The sequence below is a fragment of the Equus quagga genome, chromosome 13 (assembly GCF_021613505.1).
Source record: "Equus quagga isolate Etosha38 chromosome 13, UCLA_HA_Equagga_1.0, whole genome shotgun sequence".
NCBI classification, from domain to species: Eukaryota; Metazoa; Chordata; class Mammalia; order Perissodactyla; family Equidae; genus Equus; species Equus quagga.
The window spans coordinates 63,553,240-63,570,776 of record NC_060279.1 but is presented as its reverse complement, the minus strand read 5'-3'; positions in this window follow the sequence as shown (position 1 = coordinate 63,570,776).

Sequence of the window (17,537 nt, the reverse complement as noted above, 5' to 3'; positions counted from 1 at the left end):
TGGCTATTATGTGTTGGTACAAATATTTCAAGAAATACCTGGGCTTCACTGGACTTTGTCAAGATGGACAAAGAAACACTGAGTGTCTTTTTTATAGCTTTGCTGAGGATTATGGCTAAATACTTAGGTTAAGGATGCAATGATAACATAGTTGAATTGGTCATCCACAACTAAGCCCCAGAATTGAAGGGCTAAGTTGAAGTTATTGGATAAACGAGAGTGACTTTAGAAATAACTATTTCACTTGAAAAGCATTTGTTTCAGCTGAATAAGGAAATGTAGGCTGCTCTAAACATGAGAAGAGGCAGACAAGGTATCTGCCCACAGGTGTTAGAATCTAATTATAAAATATGAGGCTGAGAGAGAATATTCATTTGTTTATTCATTCAGTTATTTCATTTTCTCTGCAAAAATCCTACTTATCCTTCCAAGTCCAGCTCATATATGACTTTATCTGTGAATTCATCCTGAACCCTTCCAAGCAGCATTAATTGTTCTCTCCTCTAGGTTCCCATAGCATTTTGTTCAAACTGTTGGTAAAGCAGTCATGACAGTGAGTTACAGTTCATGGGTCTTTCTCTAAAAATTAGGAACACTTGTTTTTACAGTCTCTGAGAAGGTCAAAATAAATGAAACACATCCTTGCCTTAAATAACTTATAATTGATTGTGAGCACGTAACTTTAGCACCCAGGCAGAATGAAACAAACTCTTTAACAAGTTATTTGTTGATGTTTTAGGAGGAATTTGACATAAGGTATAGAGATTGGCAGGATGGAAGAAGAAACTGGAAAGGTAAGAAAAGGGCGGAGGCAAAAGGCCTCAAACATCATGCCAAGGATTTTGTTGCTTATCCCATAGCCACTGGGAAGCCATTGAAGGTTTTTGAGGAGGGAAATGACCTGCCCAGAGCTGTATTTTAAGAAAGTAACAGAGGCAGCAGTATGGAGAGTAAATTGAGAGCTGAGAGCCTGGAAAGAGAGCCCAGCCAATGAGGCCTTAAAGGGTAGATCCCAAAGAAAAATGGAAAAACAGAGGTGTATATGTAAGACATTGTGGAAGTAGAATCAAAAGAACTCAGAGACTGCTTAAATAAGAGTGAGGGAGAGAGAAAAGTCAGAATATTCAAGAAAAAGAGATAGTGAGACAGAGGTTTGAAACATCCACCAATAGTTTCTTCATCGTTGGAGTCCAATAGCTTACCCTACAAAAAAAATATTTAACGGAGAAGCAAACACCACTAAACATGGAACATGCAAGAGACTTTATACTTTGTTACCTGGAACAGCAAAAACTCTAACCAGAGAAGAAATTATCCTAGATTTACTTCTTACCAGTAGGAAACTCAAGTAAATATAACTTGCTGAAACTCAGTAAAGAGTAAATTGATAGGAAACAAATCTACATGAGCATGCACTCCCAGTTTTCCCTCCAAACATACTTGAGCATTAACATTTAAGTCTTGATATGCTCACTTTCATATAACTAAATGTGGAAGAATCCCAAGAACCCTAAAGGCCAACAATTTTTCCAAAAAAAAGGAAAAAGCCTTGTAGAAATAAAAAGCATCCCTCATGTCTTTAAAGAGGATCAATTTGCAAAGCTCCCATTCTTAGAAGACGTGGGTAATAATGGACCTAAGGTTTACTCTGCAAGGCCTGGATGAAGGACTAAAACATTTAAAAACCAAGTACAAAACAGGCTAGGGGAACTCTGAACTCAGGCCTGACCACCTGGACTGCAGTCATAAGGAACAAGTAGATTGTCTGCCTTTTGTAGTTATTAAATAAATATATTTTGGAGTATGTGAGAGGAATATGAAGAGGAGGTAAATTAAGGAAGAAACATTGAGGAAGAGAAAAACACGAAAGACAAAGCTTGTAGAGAGTTGCTCCAGTAGGTTTCCATCTAGAGGGAAAGAGGAAGATGTAATCCGTATCATTGCTCATGAGCAGGTCAACCCCAAGCCCCAAATCTGACCTGGTCTTCAGTGTTGGGGGCCATCTTTAGATATGGCGCCCAATGAGCTCTAATTTCTTCGATAGACTTGCTATTTTCTCTACAGTATTTATGTCAGTGCTCAAAAGCTACTTAAGGAGCATGTAATCATGTGATCCAAGGAAATAGCTGACAGATGTGTATTTCTCATGGCTGTCACATAAACTATTTTAAGTCTATCAGAGGCTATTTGATGAAGTAGAAAGTGAACTGACTTGGAATTCGGAGTTCTAAGTTCCGGTTCTAAGCACCTATTGAGCAGAGAATGTCCACTGTTGGAATGCCCAGCAGGCAGTCACACTTTTCCTGAGCATTGTGGTTTTCCTCCAGGGAGAAGTTTTTGCTTTCCTTCCAGACTTAATCCTGGGTGGGGTAAGGCTGGAGCTGCTGGCACCACCTTACCACAAAGAGGAAAGAGCCTGCCTGAAGTGGAGCGAGCAGAGGAAGCATTGCCAAGAGATGGGGAGAGAGAAAAACCAGAACGTGAAGAAAATCATTTGAGTCTCTGGAGGAAGCCACGTCTGACTTTAATTATCTGAATTGATAAATTCTTTTTTTTTTTTTTTTTGCTTAAGAGGCCTGGGGTTGGGTTTTCTGTCATTCCAGAGGGAGAAAGTTTTAACTTGATACAGCCTGCCCGGATTTATGGAACTTTCTTGAGTCTCTGTCTCCTCTCTGCGAAATAAGTGGCTTAGATTATCTATCAGGCAGGCATTGTGTTTGGCTGCTAGTAAGAAACACCAGTGGCTTAAAGGTTTTCTTGTTCTCATGCAAGGAGCCTAGATTAGGCAGTCCAGGGCTAGTCTTGCAGTCCCACAATGCCATCAGGCACACAGGCGTCCCCCTCACCAGCTTTAGAGGTGGCCCTTGTTCTCAGGTTACACGATGGCCAGCACCTCTAGGCATCCTGTCTACATTCTAGGCTAGAGGAGGAAGGAAGAGTAAAGGGCAAAAGGGATACCTCTGGTACCTGGAAGACCCACACAGTGGCTTCTGCTTACATCTTATTGGCCAGGACTGTGTCACATGGTCACCCTGTCGAAAGGAAGGTTGGGAAATGTGTGGGGTTTTTTAGATGGGTGCATTGATGCTCTGAACACAATTAGGGGTCAGATGGCAGGGAAGAGGGAGAGGACAGATGTTGGGTAGACAATTATAGTAGCTGCCACAGACTTCATAATAGCAAAGGTAACCCTTCCCGTCTGAAATTCTGTAATTCTAATCTTTTTTCTATTTTGTTTCACCTAATCCTTTTTTAATGGAAAAGAGATAAATATTTTGTGGAAAGGGAACTCATTTTTAAAATCTCAAATTTTGGAAAAGTAGAGGTACATCTCATAAATGAAATGACAACAGGTACAGGTAAGATATCAAATCATTAGTCAAATGCTCTTCACATTTATCATCTCTTCCCTAAAACTGTCTTAAACTTTTAAATTCCAGTCTTCTGGAAGCCTGCTCTCACTAATTCCAACCATTCTGATCCCTTCTTTAATTGAACTGTTACCTGGTTTTTCTTTCTAGTTTCCAGTCCTTCTCAAATGATTTCATATCCTCATCTTTTATCTTTCCAACTAAATTGTAAACTTGTAAAGAGCAAAGCCGAACACTTCTCACCATGCTGGATTTGTAGCGAGTAATTGGTAACAGTTGAGCAATGAATAATTGAAATCTGAATTTCTATGTCTTTTCTCTCCTCAGAACTCTGTCCCCAGTGCATGCTTGTTAACTGACTGCATCTCAGAGTCATTATCAACTCAATTTGTATCCTAGGAAGCCAGCTTAGAAAGCCTTTCGTTTTCTCCGTGTAAGTCTTCTTCACCATTGTACATGCAGTTCAGCCTCCAGAGTCAGCACCCTGACCACCACCCTTCACCTAATTGTTTCACCTAAGCCCTTCCCATTTTCACAGATTAAAGGTCTTACCTTCAGGAAATTCTTCTTACGTCTCAATTAAACTCTGTACACGGCCATTTCCTCTTCCTTTGCTCTCTCAGTAGACAGAACGCAGCAGGTAACATGTTTTGAACATAATTCAAAAAAGTATTATTCAAAAACTCATAAACCACCACACAAAGAAGATCATTTAGTATATGTCTTTCTGGAACTTTATATATGTATTTGCATTACATATACAAAAACTGACTACACTCTGTATACCATCATCCTGCCTTCTTGATGTAACTGAACATGGTACACATCAATACATATTCTTTTCTTTTTTGTTTTTAAAGATTGGCACCTGAGCTAACAACTGTTACCAATCTTCTTTTTTTTTTTTTTTTTCCTGCTAGTTCTCTTCAACTCCCCGCAGTACATAGCTGTATATTTTAGTTGTGGATCCTTCTAGTCATGGCACATGGGACCTGCCTCAGCATGGCCTGATGAGCAGTGCCATGTCTGCGCCCAGGATCTGAACCAGTGAACCCTGGGCTGCCAAAGCAGAGCACGCAAACTTAACCACTCGGCAACGGGGTGGCCCCCAATACATATTCTTAATAATATGTGATAGTAGAGGCGTATTCTATTATAGACTATATCCTAATTTATTATTTTTAACAACAAATGCTATTTATTTATTTTATTTTTTATTTTTTTTAAGATTTTTTTTTTTCCTTTTGCTCCCCAAAGCCCCCCAGTACATAGTTGTATATTCTTTGTTGTGGGTCCTTCTAGTTGTGGCATGTGGGACTCCGCCTCAGCGTGGTTTGATGAGCAGTGCCATGTCCATGTCCAGGATTCGAACCAACGAAACTCTGGGCCGCCTGCAGCGGAGCACGCGAACTTAACCACTCGGCCACGGGGCCAGCCCCTATCCTAATTTATTAATCGCCTACTTTTGGCATTTAGTTTATTTCCTTTTTTGAAAACCTTTGTAAATACCACCAAGATGAACATCCTTGAAGCCAATCTGTGCTCGTCTTTTCTTAAAGATTTCCTTTGGATACACCCCTCAAAAAGTTTTACTTTGATGAGCAGTAAGGAGAAACAATGCATGAAATGGCAAGTCCATAGTAGCTCTTTACCATTATTTGGGGACCTAAAATGTGTTCGACTTGCAAGTTCCAGGACTTAGCATAACAAACTGCAATGATTTTAAAATATATTCCTGTGATACAACACCTGGAAATCTGAGCTCTCTGCACAACACTGCAGAAATGCTGATAGGGAAACAAAATCACAAAACGTATAACTTTATGCTACATCAGATACCATCCTATTCCAGCATCTAGAACAGACAAGCATGAGATAGCCATTTAAGAAAAACACATCAGGGAAAACTTTATGATTGAGAAAGTATGGCCCATTGATGAATTATTTTTCTACTTTAAACTGGAAAAATGCTGACATTATCTGATCTGGCGGAGCTCAAAAGCTACTGGTGCCAGTGGAAAAAGCAGAATATTTCATTTTGAGTCTCCACTCTGCCACTTATTAAATGCATAAACCTCTTAATCACTCTGAAACCTCAGTCTCCTCCTCCTCTAAAATGGGTTTATAACAGTACCTTTGTCATTCACAGAATTATTATAAGGAGAAATGAGCTAAATTGTGAGCAAGTGCTTTATAAAGTGTAATATTTTAACACAAATGTTACCGGTAATTGTTATTGTAATGGATGAAGTGTTAAAAAATTCAGGCTTTACTAGAACTGAGTTTGCCACAAAGATAGGACAGCAGAAATGCTATCCTAAATATGAGAATATAATGATTTTTTTTTTGAAGAAGAAAAAGATTAGCCCTGAGCTAACTGCTGCCAATCCTCCTCTTTTTGCTGAGGAAGGCTGGCCCTGAGCTAACATCCATGCCCATCTTCCTCTACTTTATATGTGGGACGCCTACCACAGCATGGTGTGCCAAGCGGTGCCATGTCGCACCCGGGATCCAAACCGGCAAACCCCAGGCCACCGAAGCGCAAAGTGCGCACTTAACCACTGCACCATGGGGCCGGCCCCTAGAGAATTTAATGATTTGAGAGCATGCTATCAAACCTATTATCAAATAATTATCTTATAGAAACAAGTATTTAAATCAACCTTCAAAAGGTGGGATTTAAAAATTCCCTCCAGTTCTAAAAGTTCTTTTATTCTGTGACTCAAGTGGGAAAGGACACTTCTTCTATGCACTTTCGTTATTGTTGTTCAGTAGTTTATTCTTACATGGAGACTTAGAGGACCTAAACTTTCAAAATAAGTAATTTTTCAAAATGCAAAAAATGTCTCTGTACTACAATCAGAAGTAAAAGACAAGAGTATATGAACAAGAAATGAAAGTATGTAACAATAAGAATATTCGCACTTAGATGGCAGCTTTATAGATTCTCTTTTTAAAATTTTCGTTATTTATAATACATCATTTCAAATATATTTTTAAATGTATAAAGAAAAAATAGTCTTTCCTTTTTGTCTTACTTTGTGGCAAATCAATTTACAGAAATTCATCCCAAGTTGAAAGTACTTAGAGTTCTGTGTGCTTTAATCAGTTTATTCTCATCCAACATTCAAAATATTGATAATTAGGCAGAAAACATATCATCTTCATCTATATTTTAGAATAATAAAATCAATCTTCTTATCCTGGTTAGAAACAAATCACGAGATAAATAAATGTTGTAGGTGAGGTGGAAAGAACATTGTAAAGGAGACAAAATCATGGTCATCTCTATCAATGCAGAAAAAGCATTGAATGATATTCATTACTGAGTCATGATTAAAAAAAAAAACTCTTAAGACAAAACAAAAGCAATGGCTCAAACAAGATAGGAATTTATTCCTTACTCATGTAAATGTGGGCAATCTCTGGCTAATATGGCAGCTCCAAGATCATCAAAACCCCAAGCTGTCAAAATATTCTATTTTGATTTCCTGCCATCCTTCCATGTTGTGGTTCAAGACAGCTGTTCTATCTCAGCTATCAAGAATGGATAGCAGTCGACCGAAAGGAGGAGGAAAATGAAAAGGAAGAGCATTCCTCTCTCCTTTAAGGGTAAGAACCACCTCTAATTACATCTAATTGGCCAAAGCTTAGAGATAACCACATCTAGTAACTGCAAGGGAGGCTGAAAAATGTAGCATGGGTTTCGGATAACTATATGATCAGCTAAAAATCTGGGGCTCTATTAAAACAGATTCTAATAAAATAGATAATGGGCGACAACTATCTATCAAAAACCTACAGCAAACCTACAGCAAATGTCATAGTGGCGAAAAATTAGAAGCATTTTATTAGAATAAGAAGCAAGATAAAGATGCTTCCCTCTGTGTGCTACTATTAAACATAATCCTAGAGGTTCTCCCAATGCAATAAGAAAAAAATAAGTAAGAGGAATAAGGATTGGAAAATAAGACAGGAAAATCTTTGCTGTTTGCAATGGACATGGTTGTCTACATAGGAAGTCCAAGAAAAACATTAAAATCCTTCAGTGACTTACTGGTAAAGACAACACCCAAAAATCAATAGTGTTGTTAATGATGAGCAACAAAAACTATGAGATACCCATGAATAAATGGACAAAAGATGGGCAAGACATTTGAGAAATTTACAAAACATCATTGAAGGATATAAAAGAAGACTTAGGTAAATGGAGACTATACTATGTTCATGAATAGAAGGATGCAGTATTAGTCTATAATATTAGTTAGTCTGTAAATTCATTGCAATACCAATCAAAATTCCAAGAGGACTTTTTATGGCTCTTGATAAAATGACCTTAAATTTCATATGAAAGAACAAATGGGCTAAAAATAGTCAAGATAATTTTGAGGAAAAAAGATAAGGAGGAGGGAACTTGACTTACCAGATGAGATAGGAAAAATTTATCATAAAGCTGTATGTTTAAAAAGAATTCAACTTTTGTTTTAGAGATAGACAAATAGATTACAGGGATAGATAACCCAGAAACAGCTTAAATACATATGCAAACTTGGCATAAAATAGAAATTACTTTATAAATCAGTGAGAAAAGATGAAAAACTCCATATATGGTGTTGAAAAAATTAGCTACTTATACAAAAAAATAAATCAGTTCCTTACCTTACAACAGATAAAAAGAATTCCCTGTGGATTAAAAATTTTAAAGGTAAAAAGCAACATATAAAAATTGTTAGAAGAAAATGTAGAATATGTTTATGACATCAGAATAGGGAAAGATTTTCTAAACAAGATTCAAAAGTAAAAGGGTAAAGAAAAGCATCTGAGTACATTAAAATTAAAAATATCTGCCAGCCCATATTAATATCATACCATAATATACCCTAGAAAATATCAAACAATACCTACAAACTGAAGATATTTGCAATTCAGCACAACAAAAAGATTAATAGATTACCCAACAAAAGGTTAATACACTAAATATATATAAATTTCAACAAATCATTTTCTCCAAAAGCAAACAACCCAATGTTTAAGATAGGCAAAGCTCTTAGATTTATAGAAAATTCAAGAAAATAATACAGTTTCCGTATACCTCATGCCCAGGTTCCCTGAGTGTTAACAGTGTGGTATGTTGGTTACAATTAACACACCAATACTGACACATCATTATTAAAGTTCACAGTTTATGCAGATTTCCTTAGTTTAGGGTAACCACTAAACAAAAAAGCAGAAGAGAGACTCAAAAAATGAATAAGAGGGCTGGCCCAGTGGCGCAGCGGTTAAGTGCACACATTCCACTTCAGCGGCCCAGGGTTCTCCGGTTTGGATCCCGTGTGCGGACATGGTATCACTTGGCACGCCATGCTATGGTAGGCATCCCACATATACAGTGGAGGAAGATGGGCATGGATGTTAGCTCAGGGCCAGTCTTCCTCATCAAAAAAGAGGAGGATTGGCAGCAGTTAGGGCTAATCTTCCTCAAAAATAAATAAATAAATAAAATAAAATAAAAAAGGAAAAAACAAAGAAACATCATAAAAAACTTCATAATTCAATGGGTAGACCAAAATACACAGGACAAGAAACAAAGGAAATGCAGGAAAACTGGAAAACAAATGATAAAATGACAGCATTAAGCCCTCATACATCAGTAATCACCCTAAACGTAAATGGTTTGAATTCTCCAATTAAAAGACACAGAGTGGCAAGATGGATTAAAGAACAAGACCCAGGGGCTGGCCCTGTGGCTGAGTGGTTGGGTTTGTACACTCTGCTTCGGCGGCCCTGGGTTCGGATCCTGGGCACGGACATGGCACTGCTCTTTAGGCCATGTTGAGGTGGCGTCCCACATGCCACAACTAGAAGGACCCATAACTAAAATATACAACTATGTACTGGGGGGATTTGGGGAGAAAAAAGCAAGGGGAAAAAAAAAAGAACAAGACCCAACAATTTGCTGCCTCCAGGAAACACATCTCAGCTCCAAGGACAAACACAGGCTCAGAGTGAAGGGGTGGAAGACGATACTGCAAGCTAATGGTAAACAAAAGAAAGCAGGTATCGCAATAATTATATCAGGCAAAGTAGACCTAGAGATAAGGCAGGTAAAGAGAGACAAAGAAGGGCAGTATATAATGATCAAAGAGACACTCCATCAAGAACAAATGACACTTATAAATATCTATGCACCCAACACAGGAGCAGCAAAGTTCATAAAGCAAGTATTAACAAACCTAAAAGAAGATATTAATAATAACACAATAACAGTAGGGGACTCAACACTCACATCAATGGATAGATCATCCAGACAGAAAATCAACAAGGAAACAGCAGAATTAAATGAAAAGCTAAACCAGTTGGACTTAATAGACATATATAGAACACTCCATCCAAAACCAGCAGAGTACACATTCTTCTCAAGTGCGCATGGAACATTCTCAAGGATAGACCATATGTTGGGAAACAAGGCAAGCCTCCATAAATTTTAAAAAATTGAAATAATAACAAGCATCTTTTCTGATCATAATGCTATAAAGCTAGAAATTAATTACAAGAAAAAAGCTGAGAAAGGGACAAAGATGTGGAGACTAAACAACATGCTATTGAACAAGCAATAGATCATTGAAGAAATTAAAGGAGAAATCAAAAAATATCTGGAGACAAATGAAAATGATAACATACCATACCAACTCATATGGGATGCAGCAAAAGCTGTATTAAGAGGGAAATTCATTGCAATATAGACTCACCTTAACAAACAAGAAAAATCCCAAATAAGCAATCTCAAATTACACCTAACTGAATTAGAAAAAGGAAAACAAACAAAGCCCAAAGTCAGCAGAAGGAGAGAAATAATAAAAATCAGATTTCCTTAGTCTACCTAATGTCCTTTTTGTGTTCTAGGATCTCCTATCCGGGATACATTTAGTCGTCATGTCTCCTTTGGCTCCTCTTGGCTATGACAGTTTCTCAGACCTTACTTGTCTTTGATGAGCTTGACAGTTTTAAGGAATACTGGACAGGTACATTGTAGGATATCCCCCTATTGGAATTTGTCTAATGTTTTTCTTGTAATTAGACTGGGACAATGGGTTTTTGGGAGGAAGATCACAGAGTTAAAGTACCATTTTCATCACATCATATCAACATGATTTATGACTGTTGATGTTGACCTTGATCACTGGTTGAAGAGCAGAAAAATTTTAGAGTCTTAAAGTTCTTTTTTTTTTTTTGGAGGAAGATTAGCCTTGAGCTAACTACTGCCAATCCTCCTCTTGCTAAGGAAGACTGGCCCTGAGCTAACATCCGTGCCCATCTTCCTCTACTTTATATGTGGTATGCCTACCACAGCATGGTTTTTTGCCAAGCGGTGCCATGTCCACACCCGGGATCTGAACCGGCAAAGCCCGGGCCGCTGAGAAGTGGAACGTGCGAACTTAACTGCTGCACCACCAGGCCGGCCCCTTAAAGTTCTTTAGTTCTTAAAGTATAATAAGGATGAAAGGAAAGGAAAGGAGAACTTTCATACACTGCTGGTGCTGGTGGAAGTATAAATTGACAAAATAAAAAACAAAAAAAGAAAACACTTTGGTAAGAAACTTGACAATATCTGGTAAAGTTAGAAATGTCTATACTTTAGACCTGGCAATTCCACTTCTAGATTTGAGAAACTCACTCTTGTATAGAAGCAGGCAATGACATGCTTATTGCAACATTATTTGTAATACTGAAAAACTAGAAAGAGGGAATTGATTTAAGACCCTGGATCCATTGGTACATGAAGCCTGACCAGCTCCCCCTCAACCCAGAGCTCTTCAGTTCCATGGCCAAATAAAATTTCATCTTAAGCCTCTTTGAGATGATTTTTCTGTCACTTGCAACTTTATTTAGCCCGGTTTATCTAAATCCATGACCAGTTTTTTAAAAAAGGAAAAAGGCAACAACTATTAAGCGAAGCCTAACTATCTAGATTCTAGACCCTAGAGAATAATTAAACCACAACAACCAACGTCTCTGGGGTTTACAGTGTACAAATTATTCCAGACAAGTCTGTTGATCAAAGAGCAAAATCAATAAATGAAAGAAATGAAATAAACATAATACTCAAAATTGAAGAAACTATTTTTATAAGGTGATATCTTACAAAGTTTCACATTCATGTAAATCAGCTCAAGGTGAAGTTTTTTTTCTTTCATTTATTTTAAAATAGGAAATATTTCAAATATACAGGAAATAGATGCCATATATCCACCACACAGGTTTAAAAGATTCAACATTTCCCCGTATTTCTTCATATTTTTTAGAAAGAAGTAAGACATTATATGTAACACTGAAGTCCCATTCCCATCCTTTTCTCCTTTCTCCCTCCCCATAGAAACCAATATTCTCAAGTTGGAAGATATCATCCCATGCTCGTTTTTTGTATTTTTACTACATATATGTGTCTCATTGGTTGAATTTGTATTTTCCTATTACTAGTGAGTTTGAACATTTTTCAGAAATTGATTGACTATTTAGGTTCCTCTTCTATTTGTTCCCTTTGCCTATTTTTTCATTTGGGTTGTTTGGCTTTTGTTAGAGTCTTTAATGTACTCTGGATACAAATCTGTTGTTGGCTTTATATGTTGCAAATATCTCCTCCCTGTCTATGGCTTGTCTTTGGCTTGGTTAACAGTGTCTTCAGTCATACACTAGTCCCAAGGACATTTGAAAGACCTCAGACATAAAAGCCAGACCATGGGAAAGGAGGGTCTTATCCCAAATTAGAGATTTGCTCCAAGGTCACAAAGCTCTGTCCCACATATGCATGGACGACGACCTCTAAAACAACTAAAGAAAGCTCTTTGCTACAGGACCGATGATCTGTTGAGTGCTCAAAACTGCCTGAGAATTAGCATATGGTTGTCAACACACATTCTAATTTACAGTATCAGAAATTTTGGAGTAGCCAGCTAAGCTTTCTTGTGTGGATTAAGACACAGAAGGGGCCCAATTCAGATGCATCTGTGTGCTCTGAGGGAGTCGTACCTTAAGCTAATACCCAAAATGAGTTCCACATAGGACATTACTTGTTTAGGATGTTTATAGATGTTAGTGTAACAGAAGGGTTTTGTGGTCAAATATGTTTAGGAAATGTTGGGTTAAACTCTTTTTACCTTGGATTTTTAAACTTTTGATATCTGGCTTACTGGAATAGACAGGGTTTCCCAAACTCATTTGACCACTGAACATTTTTTCCATGGATTTTTGTTTTCAGCCACTGAGATCTGTTAAGCAGGATCAAGTTTAAGGTGCAAACAATAAAGAGATAAGATAGCTGTCAGTTCCTCAGTGCCTACAATATTCTAGGTCCCTTGCCAGGCACTTTATTATCTCATGTCATTGTCACAAGAACCTAGAGATATGTATTATTATTATCTGCATTATAAATATGAGAAAAGCAAGACTCAAAAGGGTCAGGTACGTGGCTCAAGGTCACATAAGAAGTAGTTGAAATTGGAACCCCAGCAAGCATTATATATTATATATATATATTATATATTGAATATATATTATTTAATATTATATATATAATATTATATATATATTATATATATATATATTCAATGAACTGGAATGGAAAATTCCAAACTTATGATAAGGGATAGAGGTTGTTAATGTCAATGTAGAATCAACAGTGAGCTATCTTATGCATTTTTATATACATTCTTATTAATATACTCCCCCGTATTAAGTATCTGTGATTAAATAGGTGATGGAAAGACTCGTATTGTCCTAACGATATTCCCCTACTCAGATAAGTGGATTAAGTCCCTTTCATGAGCTTGGAACCATGCAGACATGAGTCATGGACAAGATGTCAGTGTCTATTGTATCTTTATTTCTAAGAAATAGAATATGTATTTGCCTGGACATGTGCATATTCTGATATCCTGAATTGTGGTTACTTCCCAGAGACAATGAACACATTCAAAATTAGTATAAATGAGGTATTTACTGGGATTAGCTAGGGTTCCTCTTACAATCTGTTTTGTCATTTATTGCATTGATTTCACAAGTTGGGTAACAGCAGGTGTGAGTGGGTAAAATGACTCTAAATCATAATCACATGGGGGAAGTTAGAAAAATTGTATGTAGCATGGAAACCTTTTTACTTTTATAGCTATCTGAGCAAGCAAAGCTTGAGTTTCCAAGTCTAGTGACAGATTTATTTTAATATAATTGAATAATTGGAGTTTTCCACTGTCAGAAACTTTTATCCACTTCACTACTTAGAGGATTAAAAGAAAATTTGATCTGGTGTTTTATGGAGCTTTCTCTTCCCAGGGACCCAGAGAGGGAACAACTGGGAACACATGACCCTGGATATTATCTGTTTCCGCTGCATCTGACTGAGCACAGTGTATACTAGATCATTGCCAAAAGTTTACAGTCTGTCTCTCAGCTCTATTGTCTCAGAATGCTTGGGTTTTGGAGCTGCAGGAAGAAACCTTAGAAATGACTGAATCCCTCTCATTTTACAGGTGAAAAAATTAGGACATGATTTTGGCAGGAACAAATGACATTAAACTTATGCATACACCATGACCCAGCAATTCCACTCTTGAGAGCTACCAAGGGGAAGCTTAAGGAGACATTCAAAGATGTTCATTGCAGCATTGTTTGTAACAGCAAAAAAATAAATTAATAATAATAGTTAGAAACAACTAAAATGTCCATCAGTAGGACAATGGCTAATAAAACATGTAATAGTCATACCATGAAGCACTATGCAGTAGATAAAAGGAATGAGCTACATCTAAGTCGATAGATGTCAAAAGCAGAATGAATTAAAGAGCCAAGTTGCAGAAACCTGTGAAAAATATACTTATATAAAAACTCATACAACAATACTATTTTTACATAGGTACTACATATGTGATACGATACTGAATATAAAAATCGTCTAAAATATCTAGAATTGTGCTGTCCAATATAGTCCAATTGTGCTATCCAATATAGCAGCTACTAGCCACATGTGGCTATTTAAATTTAAATTAAGTAAAATAGGACTAGCCACATTTTAAGTATTCAGTAGCCAGATATGGCTAGTGGCAACTGTATTGGACTGCACAGATAGGTAACATTTTCACAATTGTAGAACATTCTATTGGACAATGCTGGTCTAAAAACTATATGCAAAATTCATAAGATCACATAGCTGGATAATAGTGAAACCAAAACTGGTGTCAGGAGACCACTACTGAAGTGTTCTTGGCATGAGGGCCCACTTGGGTCATTCATGGATGAATGAATGGATAGATGGATGGATGGATGGATAGATGGATGAATGAATGGATGGATAGATGGATGCAGGCATGAATGGATGGATAGACAGATGGATGGATGGATGGATTAATTCATAATCATTTATTTACTACATGTTACGCCCTGCGTTTAGCCCCTGGGAAACAAAGTTCAATCTGATGCCAACGCAGCCCCAGAAGATAGACTAGACAAGTGTTAGTCATCAACCATGCACCAGATGCCTTTCTGTGGCAAACCCTGTGTAGGGCCTACGGTCAGTGGTGAACAAAATGGACAAAGTCCCTGGCCTCGTGGAACTTGCAATCCACAGCAGGGTTTCTCAATATTATGGATATTTTGATGGATAATTCTTCATCGTGGAAGCTGTTCTGCGCACTCTAGAATGTCAAGCAACATCCCTGGCCTCTACTCACTAAATGCCAGCAGTACCCTCCCCAACATGACAACCAAAAGTGCCTTCAGACATTGCCAAATGTCCCCTAGGGACAAAATTGCCCCCATTGAGAACCACAGAGAAAGACAGACATTAATCAAATTACAGCAAATTGTTTAAATGATGACAAGTGTGCTGACTGCTGTGCTGAGGACATGTTGATGCTTTGAAAGCACTTACCGGGGGCTGACCTAATCTTTAAGGGGTAGGTGAGGAATGCTTCCCTGAGGATGTGACGATATTACCTGCTCTTTTAGCCAAACATAGACAGGACTTGCCTGCCATGGACACGCTTCTGAATAAATAAGTTCATGCCAATGGTCTGGGGTAAAGGAAGTCAGATGTGGCTTCTACTATCTAAAGCTCACTCAACTGACCCAGCTTGGGCAGGTTGCCATGAGCTTAAGACTAATCCAACTAGTGAAAAATGGAGACCACCCACAGGTCCTATCTTCCTCAGCAGAGATGTGGAGGTTGTGAATAGATAAAGCAAAATGAGAATCAGGATTTTCTGCATTTCTTATTTCTCTAAGAATTTGGATAAAATCTCCCTCTGTTCTACTCCAAGCCTTTACAATAAAAATAAATCCTAGTAGAAAAATGGAAAAGACCTGTTAGGTCACAAAATACCTCCATCCCCAGTGGCCACAGGAGTCGGGAGTCCCCAGTTGGAAGACGTGATCAGATCTTTAACTGTTCCTTCCTTAATGAGGCCAAAGGGAACTCCTTGGAGCTAAGGCATCTGTTTTAATATTTTGAGAATTGTGTTTTAAAAGCACTTTTGCATCCTACTTTGACTTCCTTATTTTTTCTCCCCTGAAAAACAGTGGTCCTGGACTATGAGAGAGGGAGCTTAGTAATCTCTTGCCCTACCCATTTATTTTATAGACGAGGAAGCAAAGGCCCAGAGAGGGGAAGCATCTGGCTCAAAGTTGCACAGCTATTTATGGCAGAGTCATTCTCAGACCTCTTGATCTCTTCTTCCTACATTTGGGAACAATGGAAGAATATGTGTATAACCCAACATGGATATATACATATATTCTTTTGTTGTCCCAAATATAAGGGAACATATATGTATATAAATTCAACAGTGATACACCTAAATGCAATGTGGGCATGGGATCCTGGAACAGAAAAAGGACATTAGTGGAAAAACCAGTGAAGTCCAAATAAAGTCTGGAGTTTAATAGTAGTAATGCACTAATATTTGTTTCTTAGTTTTGACAAATGTTTCACAGTTAGGTAAGATGTTAACAATAGGGGAAATTGGGTGAGGATGGTAAGGAATCTCTGCATTATTTTTGCATGTCTTCTATAAATCTTAAATTATTCCAAAATAATATTATTTTTAAAAAGGTAATAAAGGTGCATTAAAACAAGTTCAAACAAAACAGATGTATTTAAAGAAACAACAAAAAAGGGCCTTGTAATTGTGCCCTTAAATTCGAACTGCTTTTAATAGCTCAGTATGTCTCTTTCCAGGCATTTTCTTTTAGGTTTATTCAAACACATACAGTTTTTAAATATTTTATCTCATTTAACCTTTCAAACACTCATATGAAATTGATATTACGATCAAATGAGGAAACTGAGGCCCAGAGAGGTTAAGTAACCAGCTCAAGGTTGCAGCTACTCAACGTCTGGGACTAGATTCAAAGCAGACTCTACCTAACCCCAAACTCCATGCTGTCCCCAGGGTCTGAGGCTGTGCCTTACACAAGGGCACTCAGCTCAGGGGGCAAGAGGGAGCCCACCCTCTCTCCCCAGGTCATGCACTCTGGCAGGGCTGTATCTGCCTGGAGGGTGGGGACCTCTTTTGCTTGGCACAAAGGCTGCATATGGACTAGCCCCAGCCCTCCTCTTTCCCTCTCTCCTATGCCAAGAGGAGGCCATGGCCATGACTGTTGGAGAACACAGTGAGAGTGATTTGGGATGTGTTTTGCGTTGCCAGTGGTGAAGGCTGGGAAAAGGGGTATGTTCTGTAAACACCAGGAAACACAGGGCTGTGGAATTTCATAATACGTTATAGCAAGCCTGTAGTTCACGGATGACGGGCGCACATTTTGGGTCTTCTGATGTTAACCAATAGCAGAGGATTCAAAACACAAAATATGTTCAGCTCTCTTTCCAAAAGCAATGTGTTCCCCTGCCAGGAATGGAATTTTCACACATTTAAGGTCAAAGTGAAATTTCTGGGAGGGATCTCGGTGAATTATAAAGCCAGTCACCACGTGCAGGGGCTCTGAATAGGAGGAAATCGGAACAACAATATGCCGAGTTTTTCAACACTGGCCTGTGGGCAGTTCAGGATCCTGAGCCCTGTGTGACCTTCCCAACAGAAAAATCCCCTTCGGTTACATTAGCAGAGCAGCATTCTGAATAATTTACTGGTAAAACAAACAGTAAGCGTTACCCCTTAGGAG